The sequence below is a fragment of the Carya illinoinensis genome, chromosome 13, assembly GCF_018687715.1.
Source record: "Carya illinoinensis cultivar Pawnee chromosome 13, C.illinoinensisPawnee_v1, whole genome shotgun sequence".
Classification (NCBI taxonomy): domain Eukaryota; kingdom Viridiplantae; phylum Streptophyta; class Magnoliopsida; order Fagales; family Juglandaceae; genus Carya; species Carya illinoinensis.
Window position 1 is genome coordinate 24103678 of NC_056764.1, and position 8285 is coordinate 24111962.

Consider the following 8285-nt stretch of genomic DNA (forward strand, 5'->3'; position numbering starts at 1 on the left):
CACGTCTCCTCCTATCTCTCTCACTTTGCAAATTTCTAATCAATGCACCTTATTGTTCCATCTTATCTCTCACTTCCCCCAACTTCAAATTTAGCCTTTCAATCTTTTGTTGCAAGGAATGCAACACAAAGAATGAATTGTCTGCCACCCCATTCGGTGTTGAGTCACTATTATGAGATATAGTATGTGCTACACAAGAAAGAATGTTAGTGGAAAAAGACCTCACATGCTCTCCCTTATGTGTTAACACTCAAATAATAGCACTCCACTCGTATTTCCCTCTTAATTGGTTTTTTCCAAATAATAATCTCACACTTTCTTGCCTTTTACCTCAAGAGTTTTCCCACTCAAATTCTTTAAGAACTAATTGAACTTAATCAAGACAATACAGCCTTGTTTTGTTCAAACTAGTAATTAGGTCCAAGAAACAAAGAACAAAAGAAAACACAGAAGGAATAAAATGACATGAGACTCAAGGAATTTATATGAGAGAAAGAGTAATTACAAAACAAGACACCAACTAGAAAGATGTATTCAGCCCCTTCAAAGAAAAGGCTCAATCAATGCCAAATAGATTTCATATGGCAAAGTATTTCAAACAACTATACCCCAAATCATTTTCTTTCTCTTTTTTTTTTTTTTGATTTTTTTTTCAAATTTTCTTTTCCTTTCTTTTCTTTTCCTTTCTTTTCCTTTCCTTTCCTTTCTTTTATTTTATTTTTCTTTTCTCTTCTCAGCAATTCAACCACAAACAGAAATATTCAATTGTGATAATCAAACAATTGAATTCAAACACATAAAAATTCACAAAGAAATAGAAGGGAATCAATGAAACCCTAGAAATTTCAAACCCTAGATCGTACAAATTTAGGCAGCCCTTAAATAAGGAATTTAGCCAACCTATGATGATGAAAATGAAACCAAAATGATAGAGTAATTTGGCAGCCCTAGGAAAAAAGAATTTCAGCACTCTCTCTTTTTTTTTTCTTGTGCAACCCTAGAACAAAGAAGCCCTAGAATTAGCAATACGATAAATAAAAGATAGAATCAGACCTGATTGGAAACCTAGCTCTGATACCAAATGATGTGAACCCCAATCGACTCGCTTTGAGACCCAATAACAATATTGGAAAACCAACCCAAGAAAGCCAAACTCAAGTCTATGGATGGAGAATCTAGATCCGTTGAGATCTCGTTTCAAGAACCTAGATTATATTAAAATCTGGACCCATTGAAGAACCCGTCTCAAGAACCTAGATTACAAAGGAGGAACATCACAATGGTTGTGATTTACCTTTGATAAGTTCAGAAGTTCAATCAAGAACAAGAGGAGTAAACTCAACTCACCAATAAAAATTCAATATTGTCTACCTTCTCAAATGAGGCTACAAGTGGCTTAAATAACAATTCCCAAAACCCTAAGCGAGTCGCGGGTACTGTAGCGTGAACAGTGCCGACCTACAATACTTCTAAAACCCTAGTTCACTTTAAATAATAACTTTTCAAATATGCCATTGGCCAAAATACAAGGCCTTCCAAAAACCCTAGTTCATTAGAAATAAGACATTTGTGTGGGTTGACATTCTCAAGCCCACTTATTCTAAACTAATAAAATAAGCTCTTTTAATGAAATAAATAAGTCCAAGGCCTTCAATAACAATAAGCCCAAATCGTGTCTTCCCTAACGTATCACATAGATGAAAATTGGATCTCCTTCTCTCAAGCCCATCTTGAATGTTGGGCTCTTGCTAAACACATCTCAAGTGGATTTCACCCATCCTTTCATAGCTTTCTTGATCTTTTTAACTCTTGATCTTGTAATTGCCCATTCTGAAACTTGCAAAGGATGTTTACGACTTGGCCCACCTTGGGGCCCATCAGCTGACAAACATAATGGAATTATTCTTACAGACACCACCATAATTCCTCAGCAAAATTCAAGGGACATGCATGATGATGAGCATGGAATTAGGCAAGGCATTCATGGAGTTAGCATCAGCAATCAAGTCAATGGAACCACCATCGTTTGCCAAACCCCACATTGTAAAATCAGAAAATGCAGCCAAAGGCCTTAAATCCTTGCTGCAAGCATGCTTGTGCAAAGATATCTACCTCCTGGAGGTTTTGCCAGCAGCAACCATGACATCACTGCTAGTTGATGTGGTTTATTCCATGGAGAAAATTATGGAGTCGATTAATGAGCTTGCCGCTCTTGCACGTTACGAAAGTATCGAGCATATTATTGTGGAAGAAAAGGAGGCAACGGAGTCACTTCACCAACAACCAATCCCCCTATTTTCGAACACTAGTAGATAACAACATGTTATTACAATCGGTCAGCAATCTAGACATCTACCATAAAGCCTGTCAATATGCGTTGCTAACAATCGCTTTAAATGTGAGACCCACTACAGTGTGTACGTATTAGCTGATTTTAAGGAAACAATGCAGGCCTCTTGCAGTCTTGTATAAAGAATCGTCATCAAAACTTTCTCAATGCTCACTCTTTTGTTTTTTTTTTGTCTTCCTTAGTTATTAGTTTTCTTTTTTTAAAAAGAAAAAATAAAAATTATACTGTTAATTACTTCTGAAATTGAAATATTCTCGTTGTTACTCCTAGTTTTGAAGACATTATAGTTGTGACTTTCATAAAGATTTTTTTCGCCATGGTTAATTTGTAATAGACATGCATTTTGATGTTTGAACGTGATTAAGTTTTTGGCGCTCTATTGCTAAAAGTCACTTTAAGATATTTTTATTTATTTATATTATTTTGTGTGGAGTTAAGTAAAGATTGAATGTTGGGCCTCCCACCCTGTTGACTACTATTGTGATATCCCATATAATAAAGATAAAGATAAAGAGGATCTATTGGGTGAATTGGAGTAGCATGTGTCAGAGGAAATTAGAAAGGGGAATGGGTTTTAAGGACATTAGGACTTTCAATCTTGCTCTCCTTGCTAAGCAAGGATGGAGATTGCTTTCAAGATGACACTTCTCTATTTCATAAAATGTTGAAGGCAAGATACTTCTCAAATTCTGATTTCTTTGAGGCAAGTTTGGGTCATTGTCCTTCCTACACTTGGAGAGATATATGGGGAGCTAGGAGATGGTTGAAAGAAGGATGCAGAAGGAGGATTGGAGATGGAAAAACAGCACAACTATAGACTAAAAAATGGATACCTAGACATAAGGCTCTGATTCAAGAAGGTTATGAAATACTTGAGGATAACATAAAGGACCTGGTAGAGAGTTTGTCTGCTGAAAATCAATAATTTGGGATATGGGGTTTCTTAGATCTCTATTCAATCCAAATGTGGTCACAGAAGTAAGTAAGTTGATGATAGGTCTAGAAAATTCTGTTGATAAATGGATGTGGGAGCATGAAAGGAATGGTAAGTTTTCAGTCAGAAGTTGCTATCGTTTTATTTCAAGTCAGATAAGGGTTGCTGCAGCAGAGACTTTAAAGATGGGTAGACAACAAGTGGTTTGGAAGGATTTGTGGAAAATACTAATGCCAAGTAACATTAAAATTTTTGTTTGGCGAGCATGTAGAGATGGACTTCCAACAATGGATAATCTCTTGAAGAAAAAAGTAATTACTGAAGGCAAGTGCAGTTTCTGTGAGTATTCTGTCGAGGACTTGAATCATGTAGTGTTCAATTGTCATGCCCTTTGAGATACTTGGAAAAAACATTTTCCTAGCTTGGCTATGAACTAGAATGCTAAACTGGTTGAGCTTGTCTCTCAGATTTGTCAATTGAAGGACTATGATAGCTTGGTTGTTTTTGGCTCTTTGGCAACTGAAGGAAGAAGTTGGCTTTTGAGAATGTGGTATTGCCTATAAGATAGGTGTCTGGACATGCATTAAGCCTTCTGAGAAGCTACAAATATATTAAGGGTCAGTCTCATACACAGATGAAGAAACATCTAAGATGGTGTCCACCTCCATCTCAGATGTGACCTTAAGAAGGCTGGAATTGGGGTGATACATAGGGATGACAAGGGTGAAATGCTTATGGCAACAAGCATAGCTGAAAATGAAGTGGAAAACCCATAAACCATTGAACTATTGGCTATCTTTCGTGGGTTGTAGCTATGTGCAGGTAGGGGTTGTTAAAACTCTGTCTGTCAAAACTCAGGCTTTCATTTATTTTTTCGCATAGCTTTACATTAAGAGATTACAACATTATATAGAAACATGCAATTCTATTTTTGGCTATATAGATATCTAGGCAAGGAGTATGTCATAGCTTGTCTAGGATGCTTTTATATTTACTCCTACAGCATGCCTACATCTATACCTTTCCTCAGTTGGTTTCTACAGCTACTCTATATTTACCTCAGCAGCTGTATATTTCCTAAGTTAGTTTCCAACAACTCATGCCAACACTCCCCCTCAAGTTGATGCATACAAGTCTCTGATGCACAACTTGTTGAGTGAGTTGTGAAACTCTTTGCTTGATATCGCCTTTGTGAGTATGTCTGCTAGTTGGTCTTCGGACTTCACAAATGGAAATCGAATTATTTTTGCTTCCAAGTTTTCTTGGTAAAATGTCGATCCACTTCCACATGTTTTGTACGGTCATGTTGGACTGGGCCATGAGATATTGCAATAGAAGCTTTGTTGTCACAAAAGAGATCCATTTCTGAAGTAGTGGCGAAGCCTAGTTCAGTAAGTAGTCTCTTAATCCAGAGTAGCTCACAAAGTCCTTTTGCCATTCCACGGAATTCTACTTCGGCACTAGAGAGTGCTACTACCTTTTGCTTCTTGCTTCTCCATGTAACAAGATTCCCACCAACAAACATAAAATAACCAGAGATAGATCTTCTGTCTAAGATATTTCCAGCCCAGTCTGCATCTGTATGGCCATTAATTCTTAAATGACTATTCTTTGAAAACATAAGTCCTTTCCATGGCGAGGACTTCAAGTATCTTAATATCTGGGTTACAGCATCCATGTGATCTTCACTAGGATTATGCATGAATTGACTAACTACGCTTACAGCATATGTAATGTTTGGACGAGTATGTGAGAGGTATGTAAGTTTGCCAACTAACCTTTGGTACCTCCCTTTATCCATTGGTGCTTGATCTGAGTATTCTCCTAGTCTGTGGTTTTGAACAATTGGAGTATCCACTAGTTTGCACTCCAATATTCCTACCTCAGTTAATACATCCAACATATACTTTCTTTGGGAATGAAATATTCCTTGTCTAGACCTAGCAACTTCAATTCCCAAAAAGTATTTGAGTCCTCCCAAGTTCTTCATCTCAAATTTGATGGCCAACTCCTTTTGTAGTCTGGATATTTCTTCTTCATCATCTCCTATGATAATCATGTCATCCACATAGACTATCAACATAGTTACCTTGCCCAATTTGTGCTTCACGAATAGTGTATGGTTTGAGTTGCTTTGCTTGAACCCGTATTTCCTCATTGCCAGACTAAACCGCCCAAACCACGCTCGAGGTGATTGTTCCAATCCATATAGTGCTCGTTGTTGTTTGCCCACAGCCTTCATTTCAGTGGATGTTGTGTTGCCCGGAGGAAGGTTCATGTACACTTCTTCTTCAAGCTTTCCATGTAGGAAGGCATTTTTTACATCAAATTGATGTAATGGCCAGTCAAGGTTAGCTACAAGAGATAACAATATCCTTACAATGCTCAGTTTCGCAACTAGTGAAAAAGTTTCTTGATAGTCTACCCCAAAGATCTGTGTATAGCCTTTTGCCACCAGTCTTGCTTTGTATCTCTCGATCGATCCATCTGCCTTGTGTTTGATTGAAAATACCCATTTGCCTCCTACTGCTTTCTTCCCTTCAGGTAGAGGAACTATGGTCCATGTGTCATTCTTTAGTAGTGCCTCCATTTCTTCCTTTATTGCCTGAGTCCATTTTGGATTAGATAAGGCTTCCTGAACTTTGGCTAGAACTTAACTTTAGGAAAGTACATGTGCAAATTCTTTGAGGGTTTCAGATAATCTCCTAGTAGACACATAGTTGGCAGTTGGATACTTTGATCTTCGTTCTTCAATGCCAAGAGAGTATCTATTCGGTGGCTTGCCAAGATTTTCCTTGAAAGGCAATGTATATCCAGTAGGAGTATTCAAGTCATTTATATTTGAGAGTGTGTCCAGAGTGCTTACCTCAGGGATATTCTCAGGAGATGGATGTACAGGTACTGAGGAAGGGGGGAGCTTGGTTCAGTTTCCGAAGGTGTGTCATTTCCTAAAGGTTTATTCTGCTCTGTAAGCCCATCTGGCCTTGTGGGCTCAATCGAATTTGGGCTCGTTGCTTCATCCTCAACTGTTTTACTGTTTGGCCAATCAAAGTGCAACCAATTATGCTCTTCATCTTGTGTCTCCCCCTAAAGTGAAGAATTGGGGGCTGGGAAAAAAGCGTTGGACTCCATAAAGGTGACATCCACAGTCACATAGGTGCATCAGTTAGAGGGATCATAGCATCGATAGCCCTTCTACTGCACGGCGTAGCCCAAGAAGAGGCAGCGAAGAGCGCACGAATCTAGTTTGGTTCATTGATTTTTGTGAAGATGCACATAAGCCACACATCCAAATACTCGGGAAGGGAGTATTAGGGTTGTGGGTAGGGCGACATGGGACGCTACAACTTGGAGCGGAGTCTTTAAATTTAAGACTTTGGAGGGTAGTCTGTTGAGTAAATGTACGGTGGTGGATACCGCATCAGACCAGTATTGAGTCGGGACATGAGTTCCATGTAGTAAAGCTCGTGTAGTTTCAAGACTATGGCGGTTCTTCCGCTCAGCTACGTCGTTTTGCTGAGGGGTCTGAGGACATGATGTCTCATGAACGAGTCCATGGTGTTCAAAATAGGTGCAGGCACTGATTAACGTATTCGCTGCCATTATAAGAGTGGAGGACTCGTACCTTGGCTGAAAATTGAGTTTGGATCATCGCATGGAATGATTGAAACATGTGTAATACTTCATCTTTATGTTTCATCAAGTAAAGCCAGGTCATATAAGTACAGTCGTCAACAAAAATGATAAACCAACAAACACCAGAACCAATAGAGATAGGGGAGGGACCCCACACATCAGAGTGAACTAAAGCAAAGGGAATAGTGCTTTTATTCATACTTAGCTAATAGGAAGTTCGATGAATTTTAGCTAAAATGCAGGTATTACATTTAAGGTCAGATATTATCACATTGGAAAAAATATCTAGTAGTAAATGTTTCAAATAACCAAAATTTGGATGTCCCAAGTGTCGATGCCATAGCCAGATTTGTCATTCCCTCCCATCACTCTGTGTGTGATGGGCATGACCCACACTAACGTCTTCCATGTAGTATAGGCCCCCCCTTTTAGTACCACACCCAATGATCTTCTTGGAGAGAATATCCTGAAGAAGACAAAATGTAGGATAAATTAGAACAACACAATTTAATTATGTAGAAACTTGACTAACAGACAGTAATTTATGCGAAAGTGATGGTACAAGTAACGTATTTGACAACTTTAGGGAAGGAGACAAATACACAGATCCGACCCCTGTGACAGGAGAGACAACCACATTAGCATTTTCAGCACTGGTGCATCGCGGCGGAGATGTCGTAGTAAAATCAGATGCTGCAAAAGTCATGTGGTCTGTGGCTTCGGAGTCAAGGAGCCAGGCACCATGATCAACATCACAAGAGGAGGTAACTAAACCAAAACCATAGTTACCTATATCGGAGATGGGTCCTGGGATGACTCAGCCTGGGGAATCAAGGAAAGCTGGGGTTCAGCTGCCACTATAGCCACCTTGCCTGTGTTTGCATCCGCACCAGTAGAGTCCTTCTTTTTCTTTGTCTGCAACTCATACCACCAATCAGGGTAGCCATTTTTGTTAAAAACAATTCTCACTTGTGTGGCGTTGGTTGCCACAATGGGAGCATCTTGTGCCATCAGGAAAAATTCGTGACTGAGAGGCTATAATGGATTTCTCGGTGGGCTAGTTGGAGACCACAATAGAGGTTGAGGTGGTTAAAGCTAGTTTCAACCCCTTGGTTGCTAGAATCATGCCGGAGATATTTTTGGGGTTTCTAGCACTCATAACTGTTTGCCGGAGAGCCTCCCTGCCAACATGAGCATAAGCTTGCTCAATGGAAGGAAATGGGCGCATCTGAAGCACATCGCTATGGATGTTGTCGAGGCGATCATCAAGACCATCAAGGAAGGTGTAAACGTGATCCTCTTGGAGTAGGTTGCTGTAGCGGTGGGTGTCGGTGGTGCATTCCATCGGATTCGGACTGCGAAAAT

General features: G+C 39.4%; 1 pseudogene; it reads left to right on the top strand.

Moving 5' to 3' along the window:
- The window catches only part of LOC122291057, a 38976-nt pseudogene extending 36660 nt beyond the window's left edge, over positions 1 to 2316 (top strand).
- The last annotated feature ends 5969 nt before the right edge of the window (positions 2317 to 8285 follow it).